The following is a 19,808-nucleotide window of genomic DNA, read 5'->3' as shown; positions in this document are numbered from 1 at the left end:
TGGTGGTCTCCCAGCTAGTGTCTTTGCCTCTAGGCCTTCCCACTCCACCATACACAATCACAAATACAACTGTCCTCAATTAACTTCATCACGTAACTTGCTTGTTCAAAAATTTAAAGTAGAAATCTACTTATTTTTCAGAATATCAAACCCACATTTCTTAGCTTAGGTTTCAAAATCCTCCACATTTCAAATCAATGATTATTTTACAGATGAGAAAATGGAGGCACTTTGAAGTAACTTGCTCAGGGTTACACAGTTAGAGGAATTGAGATTTCAGCTCAGGCAATTTGATTTTATAGTTTAGGCTTGCAAGTATCACACTCTATTATTACTGCTAAGAGTTTGGTGTGTAACTATTATGTTGCAATTGCATTGTATTTGTCTCCAGATATTTTCCCAACCACATTATTCTGAGACAGTACATTTCATTTGTATGTTCACACAAAACCTATATATAGCAGACAATTTATTTCATTAACTGGTGCTATACTAGAATGGTTTTTCAGGTAAACCATAACGCCAAGATTCCAGCTGCTTGGAGTCAAAGATCGATAAAGATATAGGTGGTTAAAACTGTTTCCATCTATTTATATTCTCATCTGCTGTAGTTTCTGCTTAAAAATAGTTGTGACATTAAATTTTCCTATAAGGTGTTCTGGTCCAGAAGTAAGCAATGGTGCAATCTGAGCAAGGCTTTCTATAGATATGTATGTGTGTATAATTTTCACATATATGGCAATTCTAGAAAGAAAAGAAGTAGTAAGGGTACACCAAGCATGAAGTTATGTAATCTCTAGCACTTGTAATGTTTAAATTTAAAACACTCTGTTTTTCATATACGATGAAACCAACAGTCATAAAGAAATGGCCCCTTCACTGAGAAGATACTGTGAATGTATATTTTGTAAGAGAATGCAACTGGCCATAGTCTTGTTAAGTGCTAGGCAAAGTTCATATAAATTAAATATTTATGCTTAGCATTATGCTGTATTTAATCAATCTTTAACCAAGACAAAAAATCGATACTTTCTAATTCTGTCAAAGTCACAGCGACTAAAAATAAAGGAACATATATAAATATATAATACACACACAAACACACACACACACATATGTAATGCTATACAGACAGGAAAGATCATTACAGAAAACAGAACAATAGTTCTCTTTTCTCTTGTGGTTTTTTTGCATTACATTGTCAGTTAAATATTCTGAAGATATTTCAAGAAAAAAATCCCTGTCTTTGATATTTGATCTGAGATGTCTGAAAAGAAAATCTGAAACATTATCATTTACAAATCCAGACACTGACCACATAAACATGTAAATATGAAGTTGCCATGATAAAGAATTAGGTATTCATATGTTTCACTGACAAAAATCCATTGTTCTATGGTTTTGCAACTACTAAGTTTATGTCCCAAGTTCATGATATACCGATATATCTGTTCTTAATATAAGAAAATGAATAACTTTGAAACAGGATCCAGAAATAATCAGCCACTGCAGAAGGTGCTGGGGATTTGAAAACCAAAATGCCACCTATTTTCTCTGACACTATTTTCTGAATAGTCCAAATAAAAACTTGGAAGAAAGTTCAAAGCCCAAAATAAATCTGTCTAATGAAAAGACAGCTTGAAGAAGTTCTGGATGCAGAAAAGAGCTACTGTGAGAAACACCTCACTCTCCATAAGTCAAGATGAAAACTGAGGATAGCGTCATGCTACCAGAATAACAATAGTTACCACTTAACATATACCAGGCACTTTTCATTTACTGCTTTCTTTAATCCCCTACTTCCTTATAAAGTATTACCCCCCCTATTTTATAGACAAGGAAATTGAAGTTCAGAGAGATTTAGTGATTTGGTCATAGATCTAGGTCTGGGTCATACACTTAGATCATGGTAGATCTGAACTCTGGACTCAGATCTATCTAACTCCAGAGTCTACAATTCTTTCTGTTTTACTATATGGCAGTAGTCCTCAACCTTTAGTGCCTGTCACAATCATCTGGAATCTTTATCAAAATACAGAAGCATGAGTTGCATTCCCATATATCCTAAATCAGCAGGTCTGTGATGGGGCTCAAACATCTGAAACAGTTCAGGTACTTCTGATGTATATCAAAGGAAGAGAACTTGTAGTTATTACTCTACTGGAAAAACAAAAACAGGGAAATCTAGAATTAGTTTGTCATTTTGTAATACTTGTTTTTGAGCAGATTTACCATGCTCATTACATATTTTATAGGCATCCATTAAATCATCCCTTTTTCTCACATAAGATATTCCCCACACAAGTAAGGGGAATGGAGTAGTGTAAGTAACACAGAGGCACATTGACTATAGTAGGAAGATCAAACAGGGGCTTGATGGTTTTCTACCCATAATATAAAAAAGGAACAACATATAGACAGGAAAAAGTAGAGGTAAGAGCAATATTGCTCTAATATATTAATATAGCACATACTTAGGATTAGACAGAGAAGAATAAAACCACACAAATATACAGAAAACAACAATTTAAAAGAGTTCTGGGCTTAATCTTTATAAGTTTGAAATTTATAGAAATGAGATTTAAACACTTTACATACAATCACCTCCAAAATGTTTTATGCTGTTTTGCTGCAGGGAATAAATAAGAAAAATGTCCCATAATTTAATACTTTTTCTAGGAAATATATTTTTCTCTTAATTAAGAAAATGAGGCTAGGCACAGTGGCTCATGCCTGTAATCCTGGCACTTTGATAGGCTAAGGCAAGATGATAACTTGAGCCCAGGAGTTCAAGACTTGCCTGGACAATATAGCAAGGCTCCATCTCTACTTAAAAAAAAAAAAATCAGCCAGTGTGTTGGTGCTCATCTATGCTACTTGGGAGGCTACTCCAGAGGATCACTTGAGCCCAGGGGTTCTAAGTTGCAGTAAGTTATGATCACACCACTGCACTCTAGCCTGGGCAACAGAGTCAGACAGTGTCTCAAAAAAGAAAAAAAGAAAAAAGAAAAGAAGCTAATATTCTACATATATTATTTTGTCTATTAATAAATATTTGTTGGACACTTATAACATATAAGGCATTTTACTACTTCTAATCTTTTACCAGTTATAATACCATGATTCTCATGTTCTAACATTTATGAATATGTACTTCTGAGTGGGCTCACAAAAATTATAAGGTGGCTAGCAGGCCTGTTCAGTGTCCATACGGGCCATCACATCACAGATAGGAGTTTATAATAAAATCATGTTAGAAACTTTGCTTTGGCCTGGAACTTGTGCAGCATTTCTGATGCAGGATTCATTTAATAAAGTTTCACCTGCAAGGGCCCTTAGTGCTGCCTGGTCCAAAGTCCTCATCAAACAGATGAAAAGGTGTAAAGAGGGAGAACAACTACATTAAAACATTACCCTCTGCCCAGAACTTGCTGCTCTTTCACAGTCTGGCACAAACCCTGAGAGGATGGGTAGGTCCCAGGCAGGGCCCAATTATGACTTTTGTGGGCTTTTGATACTTGTCTTTTTGGTGCTTTCTCCATTAAAAAAATTAAAAACTATACTTTATGACCACTTTGGTATGAAGACAAATATATTCATGTTATACATTAAAATACTTTGTTCAACCGTAAAAGACATTTTTCTTCTAATTTTAAAAGACTTTAAAGCATGTTCATGTACCCCTAGAAGTATTGATAACCCTAGGTTCTAATGGATAAGCTGGCCCTGGTTTTAGGTCCTTCATTTGACAGTCTAAACCAGCTTTATTCTCCTCTATAAGACTTGGCTCTGCCGCAGAGGACTCTATATGTGGCTTCTCTGTGACTCAGGATGTATTGACCCTAGAAAGTTCAGGCTTTTATTATCAGGCTACTCCAGAGATTCTCATTCCAGCAGACAGTCAGGACCTACTTCCCCATTCTGAACCAGGCAGTCCCCTAGAAAACCATTCCAAGAGATTGTGGAGTACTCAACACAGTTCAGCTGCTCAGCCTCTGGGAAAGAAAAAAGTCTCCAGGGCCTCAAATAAGATATACCTTTCTTAAGGCCTTTCGACTACATTTAAAAGAAACATTAGGTAGAACACTTCATTGAAGCTTACCACCTTTCACAATGCGGCTAGTTATAACCTGCAGAGACATCCGTACTCTAAGAACACAATGAAGATTTTCTGCACTAGGTATGATTTTGTTTCCAATATATTCACTGTGCGAAAAGACTATATCATTCATAAAATGACAAGCAGGGAAAAAATAAAATAGCAAATTTCCTCTATTTACCCACTTTTCAGAAAACTGCCATCTTAAAGCAGAATTTATTATTCTTATAGCACTCATCATTCCGATGGGTTTTACTTTAGGGTCCCCACGCATGAGGCTCAGCTCAAGTCCTATCCTCTCCAGTAACTCAACATTAATAACTTCTCTCATGACTAGAGGTATCTGATTCATGACCATTTTTGTCACATACACTCCTTTTCTTTAGCTGTTTCTAAACTTCTGAGTCAACAAATATTATTTTGTGATTAGTATGTGCCAGGTATGACATGGCATATACAAAGATTAGTAAAACAAGACGCCACTCTCAAAGAGCTAATTTCAAGTGAGGGGGAGAACAATATAAAATGTACCAATATTTAAGACAGGGAAAAACATTGTAAGTGCTATTATAAAATACTTATTGGGTGAAGGAAGTGTCTGGAAATACATCATGCAGGTGACAGACAGCATTTGAGTCTTTTTTTATTTGAGATGGAGTCTTGCTCTGTCACCTGGGCTGGAGTGAAGTGGTACGATCTCAGCTCAATGCAACCTCCGCCCCTCCAGTTCAAGAGATTCTCCTGCCTCAGCCTCCCTAGTAGCTGGGATTACAGGCGCACACCACCACACCTGGCTAATTTTTGCATTTTTAGTAGAGATGGGGTTTCACAATGTTGGCTAGGCTGGTCTTGAACTCCTGACCTCAAGTGATCCACCCACCTCAGCCTCTCAAAGTGCTGGGATTACAGGCGTGAGCCACTGCACCAGGCCTGAGATGAGTCTTAGTGAGGACAGATTACTCAGAATTGGAAAGAAGGTGGAAGAGAAACAGCATAGAAGATACACAGAAACAATGAGTGGGATCTATTTATCAAACAGCAAGAAGTGAGCTGGGTATGGTGGCTCACACCTGTAATCCCAACAATTTGGGAAGCGAGGTGGGATGACTGCTAAAGGCCAGGCGTTTGAGACTAGCCTGGGTAACACAATGAGACTCTGTCTCACTGTGGTAGGAGGATCACTTGAGTCCAGTAGTTTGAGGTTACAGTGAACTATGATTGCACCACTACAATTCAGCCTAGGAGTCAGAGTGAGGCCCTGTCTCAAACAAGACAAAACAAAAACCAAAAAACCAAACCAACCAACAAAAACCCTGTAAGAAGCATAATTTGGTTTATAGCATGTAGTATTAGTATGAAGAAGTAAAAACCAAAATTAGAGGATAATTTAAACATCTAAAAGGAAGAACAAAATCTGAGACTTTATTGTTTTTAGTTTGTATTCTCCATAGGACCAGTCCAGTGTTGCGTGTCTGTCATAAAAAGCATCAACAATTTATACAATAATCCAGGGGCATCTAATAATCACAGTAAATCAACAGTAATACAAGGTACTTGCAAAAAAAGGCCCCCACCAAATTCATAATGAAATAGCTACAATTAATTCAGAATAGATGTGGGGGAAACCATTCTAACCTTTCTTGTAACATAAATTCAGTAGTTAAAAAAATTATAATAGGCTCCTCTAATTTTATGATGTTTCTTCAGTGAGCTCAGAAATAAATGCTACATATAAGTGAGTTTCAATAAAAAAAGGAATCTCTACTGGCTTAACCTACTCTGTCCACTTCTCATCAAGTCTTTCAAGACAGGTGCAAATTTAATTTAATAAGAAAATTGCAATAGCTTCCCAAGCAAAGGGAAGTAGCTAAAATTAGACAAAGTTTCACTGAGAACAAGCTGCACTTGCATAATTCGGTATAACTCGGGTAATTAAAGATGACCTCTTCAGTTGGGAAACTGCCCAAATTAAACTGAAAGAGCAAAATTTTCTTGTGGTAAAAAAGTTTAGAGTATAATTTTCTTTTCAGATATGGGCAAAATTTTCAAATTTAAAAAATAAATATAGATTCAAATTTCCAGAAATAAATGATGGTTTAAATATCTGAGTAATTAATTGCATGTGAAATTGTAATATATGCAGGTAGAATACAACAGCTGTTCATCTAATAATATATTTTAAAAGTTAAATTTATAATAGAACGATTGTTACACTCTTTTCCTCCAAGAAGTAGTAGTCTATTCACTACTGAAGTCTTGATAATCAATATCTTCCTAGATACTCATACAAATTCATTTTCTTAAAAGTGCTTCTGCTGGTGTTAAAACAGATATCCTGTGAACTTTGAAAAAACAAACCAACAGAAAAACACACAGATATTACTCTAATACTATTATGACCCAAAGCAATTGTGAATGTTTCTTCAAGAGTGGTCCACAGCCCACAGGAATCATACTCCCCTGAGATGCTTGCTTAAAACGTAGAGCCTTACCTCAACAATTCCTGGATCTCACTGAGATATAAAATCATTGCCCTTATCATTTTAATCAGCATTCTCGCTTCCCTTTTTACCCATATTAAATTCCATGAACAATCATCATGTTTTCCATTTTGTACACACTCTCTTGCCCCTCACTGCCTCTCTTTACTAGTAAAATGCCAACTCAACCAGGAGCTTACACTAAGCCTGCTTCTGAGCAGATGAACAGTGCCAGGAAAACAAAAACAAAAATAAACCGCACAACTGTGTCAACTGTGCTCACTTAAAATTTATTACCACACATCTCAAATGGGGATTTAACACTGTCGGATACAGAATCCAATCAGTTCATTCTATATATTTACCTTTCCATTTTGAGGTAAGAGTTTCACCAATCTTCTAGTCTTCTCAAATCTCCAACATCCCTTTCCCAGGTTACCTGCTGCTGCTAACCTTGCCCCATACTTCAGTGGGAGAACAGATCCAACCAGGTGAATTTCATCTCACGTTCCCACAAATTCTACCACCCTGTTTCTACTCTAACACACATTGCCTTTTCTACCTTTACAATGGAAGAAGTGGAGGAAGAGTTCACGTTCCTCTTTAAGGACAACCTTTCTACTTATGGCCAGGATCTCATCCACTTGTGACTTCTCAAGGACTGTTCTTGCAACACCTTTCTTCTCTGTCTTTTTTTGAGACAGAGTGTTGCACTTGTCATCCAGGCTGGAGTGCAATGGCACGACCTCCACCCACTGCAACCTCTGCCTCCCGGGTTCAGGCGATTCTCCTGCCTCAGCCTCCCAAGTAGCTGGGACTACAGGCACCTGCCACAACGTCCAACTAATTTTTGTATTTTTTTTTTAGTAGAGGTGGGATTTTACCATATTGGCCAGGCTAGTCTCGAACTCCTGACCTTGGGTGATCCACCTGGCTCGGCCTGCCAAAGTGCTAGGATTACAGGCGTGAGCCACTGCACCCAGTCCGTCCTGTTTTCTCTTTTGCATCATCAATTTCTCCATTCCAGATAATTCCCACCAGTGTATGAATGTGCTATAAATCCCATTCATCTTAAAAAACAAAACTTTCCCTTGTAGTCAGGTTTCTTCCTGGGTACCATTGCATTTCTCCATTACCTTCCAAAGCAAAACTCCTTAAAAAGAATCCATTTTCTCCTCAATCTACTTAGTTGAGATTTTTGTTCTCATCAATTCACCAAAACTCTGCTAATTAAGGTGTACGAGGACTATATTTCCCCCAAGGTCACTGGCCAATTCTCTGTTCTCACCTTATCAAACCTTTTATTACCATTTCATATAGTGGATCATTCCCATCCTTCCTGGAATATTTCCTTCTCTAGCTTCTGGGTTACCCCACTTTTCTGGTTTTCTTTCTAACTCACTGGCCAGCTCCTTCTTAGCCTGTTTCATAGGCTTCTTCAGTACTAGATTTCTTAATGTTAGAGTGACCAAAAATATCCCTTATCTCCCATTTCCTCTGTTTATCTATTCTCTTGTCCTAAGAATTAATCTAATCCTATGTCACTGTACATCACCTAATTTCTTATTACTCCCAAATTTTATTTCTAGTTTGTTTCTCTCTTTTGAACTCTAGTATTTTTTATATAACCATCTTCTTGACATCTCCACTTGGATACCATACTTACCAATAGATCCTTCGTATAATTATTAGTTAATTCAGAGTTTTTACCATTCCTTATTACAATCTGAATAAAACATATTTTTCTAAAAATTACCCATTATGCCTAGGCATTCACATTTATTTTATTAAAACTTTTATTATTATTTTTTTTAAAGACATAAGGTCTCACTTTGTTGCCCAGGCTGGAATGCAGTGGCATGATCACAGCTCCCTGCTGCTTCAACTTCCTGTGCTCAAGTGATCCTCCCACCTCAGCCTCTCAAGCAGCTATGTCTACAGATGGGTGTCACTGCACCTGACTAATTTTAAAATTTTTCATAGAAATGATGTCTTGCCATCTTACCCTGGCTGGTCTTGAACTCCTAAGCTTGAGTGATTCTCCCACCTCAGGCCACTCAAAGTGCTGAGATTATGAGTGTGAGCCACCATGTCTGGACAGCATTTACACTTATTAGAATAAACATATACATAAAAGTTCTAATTTTACAAATCTCTGTATTTTTAGCTATGCTTACTTTTTAATTACTAATATCGATTAGTATATTTTTTTCCTTTTCAGACTTGCCGAGATTTATCTATTTTATTTACCTTTTAATCAACATTGCTATTGGATTTCTGTATTCAACCTTATTAATTTGACCCTTTATTTTCTTTGAATTATTTTATCATTCTTTTTAAAAATCTTTAATACAATTGTTTACTTAAGCAAATTACTTAATTTTTATAAAATAAAGCATGCTTCCATCAAAAATCTAAGAAACACATAAAAGTACAAAATAGTAAAAGCAATAAACCAACCAATGTCCCATTACCCAGAAAGAAAAGGTGTTAATATTAGTGGAGTACCATTCCACACATCTCTCTAAGTATATATAGAAATGAATGAATACACAGAATTGGAGAGATAATGAGATAACAGACAATTTTTTTTAATTTAGAAAAATTTGTGCAAGATCATAGCTCACTGAAACCTTGAATTCGTGGGCTCAAGCAATCCTCCTGCTTCATCCTTCTGAGTAGCTAGCTAGGACTACATGTATGGACCACCATGTCCAGCTAATTAAAAAAAAATTTTTTTTGAGACAGGGTCTTGCTCTGTTGCCCAGGCTGGTCTTGAATATCTGCAAGGGGCTGGGTTCACCCATGCTGTTCTCATGATAGTGAATGAGTTCTCATGAGATGTGATGGTTTTTTAAGCATCCAGCATTTACCATGCTTGCACTTCTCTCTCCTGCCACCTGTGAAGAAGATGCCTTGCTTCTCCTTTACTTTACACCATGATTTGAAGTTTCCTGCAGCCTTCCCAGCCCTACAGAACTGTGAGTGAATTAAGCCTCTTTCCTTTATATATTACCCAGTCTCAGGTATTTCCTTATAGCAACATGAGAACTGACTGATACAATAAATTGGTACCAAGGTCATGGGGGACTGCTGTAAAGATACCTGAAAATGTGGAAGTGACTTTCGAACTGGCTAACAAGCAGATGTTGGAACAGTTTGGAGCGCTCAGAATAAGACAGGAAGATGTGGGAAAGTTTGGGACCTCCTAGAGACTTGTTAAATGGTTTTGACCAAAATGCTGACAGTTGATATGGACAATTAAGTCCAGGCTGAGGTGGTCTCAGATAGAGATGAGGCTTGGGAACTGGAGCAAAGACGACTCTTGTGCATTTTGCCCATCCTAGAGGTGTGTGGAACTCTGAACTTGAGAGAGATGATTTAGGGTATCTGGCAGAAGAAATTTCTAAACAGCGAAGTGTCCAAGAAGAAGCAGACCATAAAAATTTGCAGCTTGAGATGTAATAGGAAAGACAAACCCACTTTCTGGGGAGTAAGTCAAGCCAGCTGCAGAAATCTGAGTAAGTAATGGACAGCTGAATGCTAATCACCAAGACAATGGGGAAAATGTCTCTAGGGTATGTCAGAGAACTTCATGGCAGCCCCTCTCATCACAGGCCTGGAGGCCTAGGAGGGAAAAGTGGTTTTGTGGGTGGGGCCTAAGACTGCACACCCCCGCCCGGACCGCCACTTCAGCTCCAGCTGTGGCTAAAAGGGGCCTCTGAGCCATTGCTTCAGAGGGTGCAAGCCCCAAGCTTTGGTGGCTTCCAAATGGTGTTGAGCCTGTAGGTGCACCAAAGTCAATAACTGAGGTTTGGAAACCTCTGCCTAGATTTCAGAGGTTGTACAGAAACACCTGATGTCCAGGCAGAAGTTTGCTGCAGGGGCAGAGCCCTCATAGAGAACCTCTGGTAGGGCACTATGGAAAGGAAATGTAGGGTTCAAGTCCCCACACAAAGTCCCCACTTGGGCACTACCTAGTGGAGCTGTGAGAAGAGGGTCACCATTCTCCAGACCCCAGAATGGTAGATACACTGACAGCTTGCATTGTGCGCCTGGAAAAGTTGCAGACACCAAGGCCAGCCTGTGAAAGCAGCCAGGAGAGAGGCTGTACCCTGCAAAGCCACAGGGGTGGAGCTACTCAGGGCCATTGGAGCCCACCTCTTGTATCAGCATAACCTGGATGTGAGACATGGAGTCAAAGGAGATCATTTTGGAACATTAAGGTTTAATAGCTACCCTATAGATTCAGACTTGTATGAGGCCTATAGCCCCTTTGTTTTGGCCAATTTCTCCCACTTGGAATGGGTGCACTTACCCAATGCCTGTTCCCTCCATTGTATCTTGGAAGGAACTAACTTATTTTTTATTTTACAGGCACATAGACGGAAGGAACTTGCCTTGTCTCAGATGAGACTCCCTTGGGCTTTTGAGTTAATGCTGGAATGAGTTAAGACTGGGTGACTGTTGGAAGGGCATGACTGTCTTTTGAAATGTAAGGACATGAGATTTGGGAGGGCCCAGGGATGAAATGATATGGTTTGGCTGTGTCATCACCCAAATCTTATCTTAAATTTTAGTTCCCATAATCCCCACGTATCACAGGAGGGTTCTAGTGGGAAGTAATAGGATCATGGGGGCAGTTTCCCCTATGCTGTTCTCATGATAGTCAGTGAGTTCTCATGAGATCTGATGGTTTTTATAAGGGGGTCTTCTCCCTTCACTTGGCACTTCTCCTACCTGCTGCCTTATGAAGAAAGTGCTTTGCTTCCCCTTTGCCTTCTGCCATAATTGTAAGTTTCTTGAGGCCTTTCCAGCCATGCAGAATGGTGAGTCAATTAAATCTCTTTCCTTTATAAATTACTCAGGTGTGAGCCGCTGCACCTGGCTAGAAAATATATATTTTTTAAAGTGGTCTTATACAACAAATGAAGTTTTTTTAGTAAGGAGATTTAATTTTACATGAATTAAACAGAAGAAACAAATAAGTAACACTGACAATATTAATTACTTTTGGATAAATGTTTCACTAAAAAAGATTGTAAATCCTAAAATATTTCTACAAGATAAAGTACAAAAGGTTATAAAAATGATTAAAAATTTAAATTTCTCTAATATTCTAAGAAATGCATTAAAAACTATAAATTTCTTCTGAGTAAATTTTGACACCATCCCACAGGTTTTCATACGTATGCCTCCTGGCATCATATATTTCTAAAACGTTTGTTATTTCCCATTTTTACTTTATTTTATTTCTAGAATTTAATTTTTTGTTTTGTTTTTTAAATCTCCACTTTTACCTTCTATGGTATGTGAGCATGGCTTGTATAATTTTGTTTAACATTTGTTTACATTTTCTTGTGTTTTAATATTAGATCCATTTTTGTGAATGTTTCCTGTATATCTGAAATGAATGCTTATCTCTACATATCTATTACCTTAAGCCTGTTAACTACTCTATTCAAACTTCTATATGTGTTTGTTTTTTTTCTACTTTGTTCTGTTAACTTCTGAAAGATGTATGCTAAAATCTCCCTCTATGATCTTGGTTTATATCACTTTTTAAAAAAATAGTATTAGCTAGATTCTTCCCTTTATGTCAAAGCTATATTGCTAAGTGAATTCATATCTATAAATCAATTTACTAAGATGATAATGAAATAGCTCTTTATTTCTTTTAATTAAATTTTTTTTTGCTTTTAATTCTATTGCTATGCCTTCTACTTTTTATTTGCCTGATTAATCTTTTTCTCAACCTTCTAGTCTATGTTTTATGTGCTTCTTGTAAACAGCAAACATTTTTTTCAAACTGATTTGAGAGGCGACCTTTTAACAGGTGAATGCAACCATTCTACATTGCATTTCTATTTCTCATGCTTTCTTATAGCTTCTATATTTTCTTTTCCTGCTATATGTTACCTTTACTGAGTTTTCTATGTTCTATTTTTCTTTCTTCCTAATGTTTTTAAACTAGAATATTGTTTCTTTTCTTATAGTAATTATGCTTAACATGAGTATTACATGTCTAAAAAATATCAGTTTTATAATTTAGGCAGGTATTGAACTCTGAAGTACAAAATTATTTTTGAAAAGAATTTTGAAAGATACTATCCCACTATTTTTTTGCATCCAGCATTGGTAATTATAGGATTATTTCTGGTTACTACTCTTTCTATCTATCCTCAGTGTTTCTCAACTTACCTTTATTTCTTCCTAATTCTTTGTCCTTTCTTTTGAATTCTTAACTTCAAAAAGCTCTAAAGTTTTCTTTTTTGATGACTGCAGTGTCATCTGCATGTGTCTGAGGATAGTAATTATATTTATTCTAAAGTCTTGTTTTGCTTTCTTTATTAACTCTGATCCCTTGGGTGTTAGTTCGTCCATTTATGTTTGGTCCTCTCCTTTGTGATATTAGTTTTCTTAAAATATTTTGTAATTCTGCGTTGTGGCCCTATCTTTATTTGGACTTTAGAGATATCCTGTTAGTCTGTGACTGATTTATGTAATTACGGCAGCATGGAGTGGGGGGTGAAAGATGTGCCACCTAGGTAGTTAAAATGTATCGTTAGTGTTCTGGGGGTTTCCTATCCTTTCTGGATATTGACAACACTGGGAGTACTTCCTTGGCTTTTAAAGCACCCATATTGTCTGTTTTTGCATGTCAGATACCAAGAAAAAACTGTAAAGGTAGGGAGAAGTAGTTTTACATGTGTGCTTGTCCAGAAGGCTACACATAAAGCATCCCTCAAATAGCCATTCATACCTTTTGCAATATTCCAATCCTACACATATTTTAGATTATAGTTCTTATCTGCATTCCGATGCCATCAATCAAGGGCTCTCCATGGTTTTGGCATGTTTCGCTGTTTCCTATCACAGTTGTATTTAATTGGTACTATATATTCTTTAGAGGGAGAGAGGAGGATTATTTTTAGGAATGTGTAGTAGCAAAGGGAGGCTGCAGCATGTTCTCAATGTACCATCTTGTACTGAAGTTTCAAATACATATGTTTTGGCAGAGATAAATGGACAATATTGCACATAACTTTTAAGGGAAAATGTGCTTTTTTACTATACTTACCCTTCTACTGAAGTATGATCTCATAATAGTAAGCACAGGGTGTTTATCCAGTAGTTTCTAAATCTAGATGCACATTACTGTCCTGAGAAGCTGCTCAAACATCAAAGTGTATCCCCCAAAATTCTATTTAATTGAACAAGGGTGAGAAACATTGGTACAGTAGTAGAAAAACTGCAGGTTAGGGATCAGACAAATTTGAGTTCAAATCATCACTTACTAAGTTCTGTTACTTTAGGCAAGAAACAACTTTTTGAGCCTTAGTTTCTTCAGCTGTAAATTGGGTTTGCAAAACTGTGGTGAGGACTAGAGATAATATAAGAGAGATTAGTATCATGCATGGCAAATAGCAAATGCTTATTAAATATTAGCTCTTCTAAGGCCATTTATAAGTAAGTAGATGAAAAACATGACATAAAGGAAGATCAAGTAAAACAGGACATCCCTTCATATATCAAAATCTTACAATGACTAAAATTTAATTCCACATGTCACAGGAGCTGACAATTATTACCAGATTTACAAACTGAGCAAGATTATGGGATTTACAGAATGTTCCTGTCACATATTACCATACCTCCAGGGCTCTTTTAACATTCTTCTTTCAATGCATCTTTCAAAACCACTCTCTAGAGGTTATCACATGATTGCTCAATTCTACATTTCCAAATTTGAGAGAGTAAAATTAGTCAATAATAATGGCAACCTAATTGTATGTTTCTGTTCATATTTTTTCAAATATTTTATGAAAAATAGATGAGCACTTTTAAGTTGCAGGAAATAAGAATAACTAGAAAGCTGTGGATCCCAGGAATTAAAGACACTTTAGTGTCTCCCATGCAGGAAACAATCCAAACCTAATTACAACCAGCTGGAGACAGCTCCATTTTCAGGAACGCTTAGAGCACTAGCAAAACACAGTAATGCCCATTTGGTGACAAGTAAATGTTCATATCTTTATCATCTCTGTCTTTCAGAAACATTCATATGCCACTTGGCAAAACATAACTTCTTAACAAGTAATATTCACTGAATTCTTATAAAAGTTTTAATTTCTTTCCAAATACAACTATTATACTTCACCATTTCAACATTAGAGAAAAATTATTTTCTCTTGTTTCTTTACAAACGTTTATGCTTGGCTGGGTGTGGTGGCTGACACCTGTAATCCCAGCACTTTGAGAGGCCAAGGCAGGAGGATCAATTGAGCCCAGGAGTTCAAGACCAGCCTAGGCAACAAAGGAATTCCCTGTCCCTACAAAAAAAAATAAATAAATAAGCCTGGTGTAGTGGCTTGTGTCTTTAGTCCCAGTTACCTGGGAGGGTGAGGTGGGAGGATCTGCTTGAGCCCAGGAGGTTGAGGGTGCCATAAGCCTGGGCAACAGAATGAGACTCTGTCTCAAAAACAAACAAACAAAACAAGTTTGTGTTCATAAATTATTAATGATCATATGCATTACAGAATACTGCTCAGTTTTAAAAACTTCATCATAAAAGTAAATCCACAAGTGTAGTCATAGTAAAATTGACAACACCACCTTTATTTAGAGACCTAAACTAAACATTAAGCAGGCCCAACTATGGCTGAATTCAATGTATTTTAACATGGTAAGTCTGACACTAATCCTCAAAAACAAATTCTATGGCCAATAAGCACATAGAAGAGTGTTCAATTTCATTTATTCTTCAGTGACATGCAAATTAAAATCACAATTCTGAGCCATCTATTCCAGAAAGCAGAAGAGGAAGATATACTTCTCATTCATTTTATGAGATCTGCTTTATCATGATCAGACTAAATGTTTGGGATAATTTGTTTGGCAGAAAAAGATTTTTTTTAAAGAGGCAAAACAGTACTAAAAAAAAATCAATCAATAAAAACTATACACCAATATATCTCATAAACATAAAAACAAACATCTCAACAAAATGTTCCTGTTATATGTAAAAAGAATAATGCATCACAACCAAGTGGGGTTCATCCTGGGGATATAAGGAAAATCCAAAATATTTTTAAAAATCAATAAATGTAAACCACTATATTACCAGCTCAAAAAATAAAGTCCATATGATCACATCAATTGATATAGAAAATTTGACAAAATTTGACCAAATCCAACAGCCATTCATAATGAAAACTCTCAGCAAACTGGGAATAGAAGGGAACTTCAACATGATCAAAGGGCACCTACAAAAAACCTACGGCTAACATCATACTTAATAGTGAGACTGACCGCTTCCTCCTGAAGAGGGTGCAAGACAAGAATGCCTATACTATCATTATTCCTCTTCTATATAACCTGAAAGCCTTAGTGCAATAGACAAGAAAAAAAAAGGGCATACATATTGGAAAAGAAAAAATAAAACTGTACCTATTTGTATATGACATGACAATGTATGTGAAAAATCCCAAGGAATCTACAAAAAATTTCTTAGAGTTAATAAGGATTTGAAGATTGCAGGATACATGGTCAACATACAAAAATCAATTATATTTCTATATACAAGCAATATACTAATAGAAACCAAAATTTAAAAAAATAACTTTCAGATCAGCTCCAAATAAAATAAAATTTAAAAGAAATCCTTGGGTATAAATCTAAACAAGCAAGTATAGGAGGAGTATGCTGAGAACTATAAAATGCTAATAAAAGAAATCAAAGACCAAAATAAATGAAGAGATAGACTACGTTCCTCAACTGGAAGACCCAACATAGTAAAGATGTCAATTTTCTTCAAACTAATCTGTAGATTTAATACAATTCCAATCAAACTACTGCTTGTTTTTCACTGAACAATGTATCACAAATATTTTTCTACAATATCATTTCAAATAGCTACACACTCAATTTCTGGATTTATCCTAAAATTAGTTACCCCTTCCTCTGGACTTGATGTTGAATTCTAGTATTTTCAATATGTTCCAAATTTCTCTATTTCAAACAGGGTTTAAATATTCTCCTAATTCAATATTTGCATACATCTTTATTAAGATAAATTGTTAGAAGTACAATTTTTGGATCAAACAGTATGCGCACACACACACAAGTATATTTATGCATGTGTATATATTTTTTAAACTTTTGATAATATGTGTTGTTAAAATGCCTCTCGTAAGGCCTTTTAAATTTTGACTTAAAACTTAACTCCTCTGAAAAACCTCTCCATTTAGCCTTTTCCCACCAATCTCTATTTGGTCTCATAAAATTACTGTATCATTTATTGCATTATTTAAACAATTACTGCTTTAATAAGACATTAAGCCTCTAGGCTATCTGCTCAAAGTGCATGCCTTTTAGAAAAGCTAACAGGAGAAAATACACAGGACAATAAACTGATGGGCTATGCAATCACTAACAAAGGTGGCATGAAACGATAAGGTAGTGGAGTTAAGAGGGTTTCCCTTTCTTTTCCATGAAAGGGGTTTATTCTAATTGTTTTTAGATTTTCCTATTTTTAGTTTGTGTGCCCATTAAAAGGCAGTAGCTGCAGGTATGGTTTGCATTTTCTGTATTAAATCTGGAATTAGTTACTGAAAGAAGTTTAAGCTATGAAAAATTCTGTCAAATTCTCCATATCCTCAAAATCCATATATGCTTTCTCTAGATTTCTATCATGTTTCACTTATAACACATGAAATTGGAGTCAACTGATGTCTTCCAACAGAAAAGTATAACAACCATTCAGAAACACTGCATATTGTGCCTTACACATGAAATGAAATCACATATATTAAATAAGAATAAATTATCAAACTATGCATATTCAGCATTTGACATCACTCACAAATAATTAGCTTGTACCAATTAGCTAGGCCAAACATTGTAAATATGTTTAAATTAAGAAAAATTAATTACCTCGTTTAATTATGAAAGTCACAATGTGATTGTGCTGCTACCTTTTAGGAATTATTTGCTGAGAACTGCTTTCCCTAGTTTTATTTCTATGCTTCCAGTATATGATTTTAAAATATGGCAGCTCGTGTATTGCTAGATTCTTGCAAATATTAAGCAAATATACTAAAGTAGAAGCATATTTTACATAACCATATATGTCAGACTAAATCTGAGCCAAGAATGAGAATGAATGCAACTCATATCTGATTTATATTTGACAAATACAAAGATTTCATAAGCTTCTGTTTTGAATGCCTACATGTTGTTTCCATGGCAACTGCATACACATTTTCCTCATAACACACAGCCATCTTCATTCTTTACATCCTATTATTTATTTCTCTCCACTCTCAGGGGAAAGCCTAATTTATTCCCCAGGAAAAATCAATCAATGGTTTTCTTAATCAGTAGCATTTGAAGAGTAGGTGGCACAGTTCTTTTTATGGAAAAGCAATTTCCACCAACGCTCTTGCTATGTGATAGAAGGCGGAGGGAAAATAAAAGTAGTACTTTCTTTTCTTTTTTTTTTTTTTATTGCATTTTAGGTTTTGGGGTACATATGAAAAACATGCAAGGTTGTTGCATAGGTGCATACGTAGCAGTGTGATTTGCTGCCTCCCTCCCCTTCACCTATATCTGGCATTTCTCCCCATGCTATCCCTCCCCAACTCCCCACCTCCCCTCTGTCCCCCCTTCTCCCCCCCAACAGACCCCAGTGTATAGTGCTCCCCTCCCTGTGTCCATGTGTTCTCATTGTTCAACACCCGCCCCACAGAGGGGCTGCACACGGAGGTCACGCCTGTAATCTCAGCACTTTGGGAGGTCAAGGCAGGTGGATCACCTGAGGTCAGGAGTTTGAGACTAGCCTGATCAACATAGAGAAACCCCGTTTCTACTAAAAATACAAAATTAGCCAGGCGTGGTGGCGCATGCCTGTCATTCCAGCTACTCAGGAGACTGAGGCAGTGGAATCTCTTGAAGCTGGGAGGCAGAGGTTGCAGTGAGCCGAGATTGCGTCATTGCACTCCAGCCTGGGAAACAAGAGTGAAACTCCGTCTCAAAAAAAAAAAAAAAAAAAAAAAAAAGAAACCTACAGATGGTTGGCAAAGCAAATCACATTCAACTCCTACTTCTCTTTTCCACACATGTGGAATATGATGAAGACTCCTTTATGAAAACAGAATTATCTTTCATTCCCACAGAGTTTGGTAGTCTTTGAAAAGATACCTTTTCTGTATGATAGAGACTGTACAGAATGGCTAGCAACTACAGGCAAAAGACTATCCCACTTTAAAGTAGATTAAATGACAGCAAAAAGAGGATGAAAAGAAACCACATCAGGTTCTTTCACTTTGTCTATTCTTTGAGACTGAGGTAATTATTACAGATTTAAGTGGCAGCAGATGGAAGAGATCTCATATTGGAGTTTAGCTATGAAATTAACAACAATTTCTCAAAGTCCTCAAAGGGACAGTGGATACATTAACATTTTTCCATGCTCAGAATACTCCATCCTTTAGCTTCCCTCTGCACTTGGAGCTTATTGGGCTAGCTAGGGAAGCCAACCAGGGTAAGTATAGGTATTTACTGCCCTCTCCTCTGGGCTCTCCTGGTCATAATAGCATTTATTATTGTTTTGTTATTGCTTATATGATTTCCTCAAGGGAATTTTTTTTTTTTTGAGATGGAGTTTCGCTCTGTCACCCAGGCTGGAGTGCAGTGGCACAATCTTGGCTCACTGCCGCCTCTACCTCCTGGGTTCAAGCAATTCTTGTGCCTCAGCCTCCCAAGTAGCTAGGACTACAGGCATGCACCACCACACCCAGCTAATTTTTGTATTTTTAGTAGAGACAGAGCTTCACCATGTTGGTCAGGCTAGTTTCAAAACACCTGACGTCAAGTGATCCACCTGCCTCAGCCTTAGGTGTGAGCCACCATGTCTGGCCTCAAAGGACCTTTATAACACCCTCCCAATCTAACACAATGTTCTGTGAATTGTAGGGTGCTTAATAAGCAAGTGCAATAAAAAATATTTATTCATAATGTATATACATTTTTTACAGTTCATAATGCCTCTCAGTCAAAACGCTGAACTGCCTTCTAATAATTCCCCCTACCATTTTGATGTTTCGATTCTCTTCAAGACAGTCTTATTTCTTCCTCTACTTCTACAAAGTGAATCTCTTAATAATCTTTTTCATTTGTTTCCAAGGTCTATGTCAAGGTACAGGTCAAATATCTTTTGTATCTTTTTG

General features: G+C 36.6%; 1 protein-coding gene across 9 annotated transcripts in view; it reads right to left on the bottom strand.

Moving 5' to 3' along the window:
• PEAK1 (pseudopodium enriched atypical kinase 1) overlaps positions 1 to 19,808 on the bottom strand; it is a 301,934-nt gene that overhangs the window by 119,079 nt on the left and 163,047 nt on the right. The window contains exon 1 of one of the 9 annotated variants that reach the window (XM_012457684.2): positions 11,320 to 18,103. The exons of the other annotated variants lie outside the window; for them this stretch is intronic. The gene's annotated coding sequence lies outside the window, so the exon portion shown is untranslated. Of the gene's footprint in view, positions 1 to 11,319; positions 18,104 to 19,808 lie in introns of those variants that run through there. 9 annotated transcript variants of the gene reach the window in all.

This window comes from Aotus nancymaae, unplaced genomic scaffold, assembly GCF_030222135.1.
Source record: "Aotus nancymaae isolate 86718 unplaced genomic scaffold, 86718_ANA_hifiasm-v0.15.2.pri h1tg000003l, whole genome shotgun sequence".
NCBI lineage: Eukaryota > Metazoa > Chordata > Mammalia > Primates > Aotidae > Aotus > Aotus nancymaae.
The sequence above is the reverse complement of the archived record's forward strand: the minus strand, read 5'-3'. Positions and strand labels throughout refer to the sequence as shown.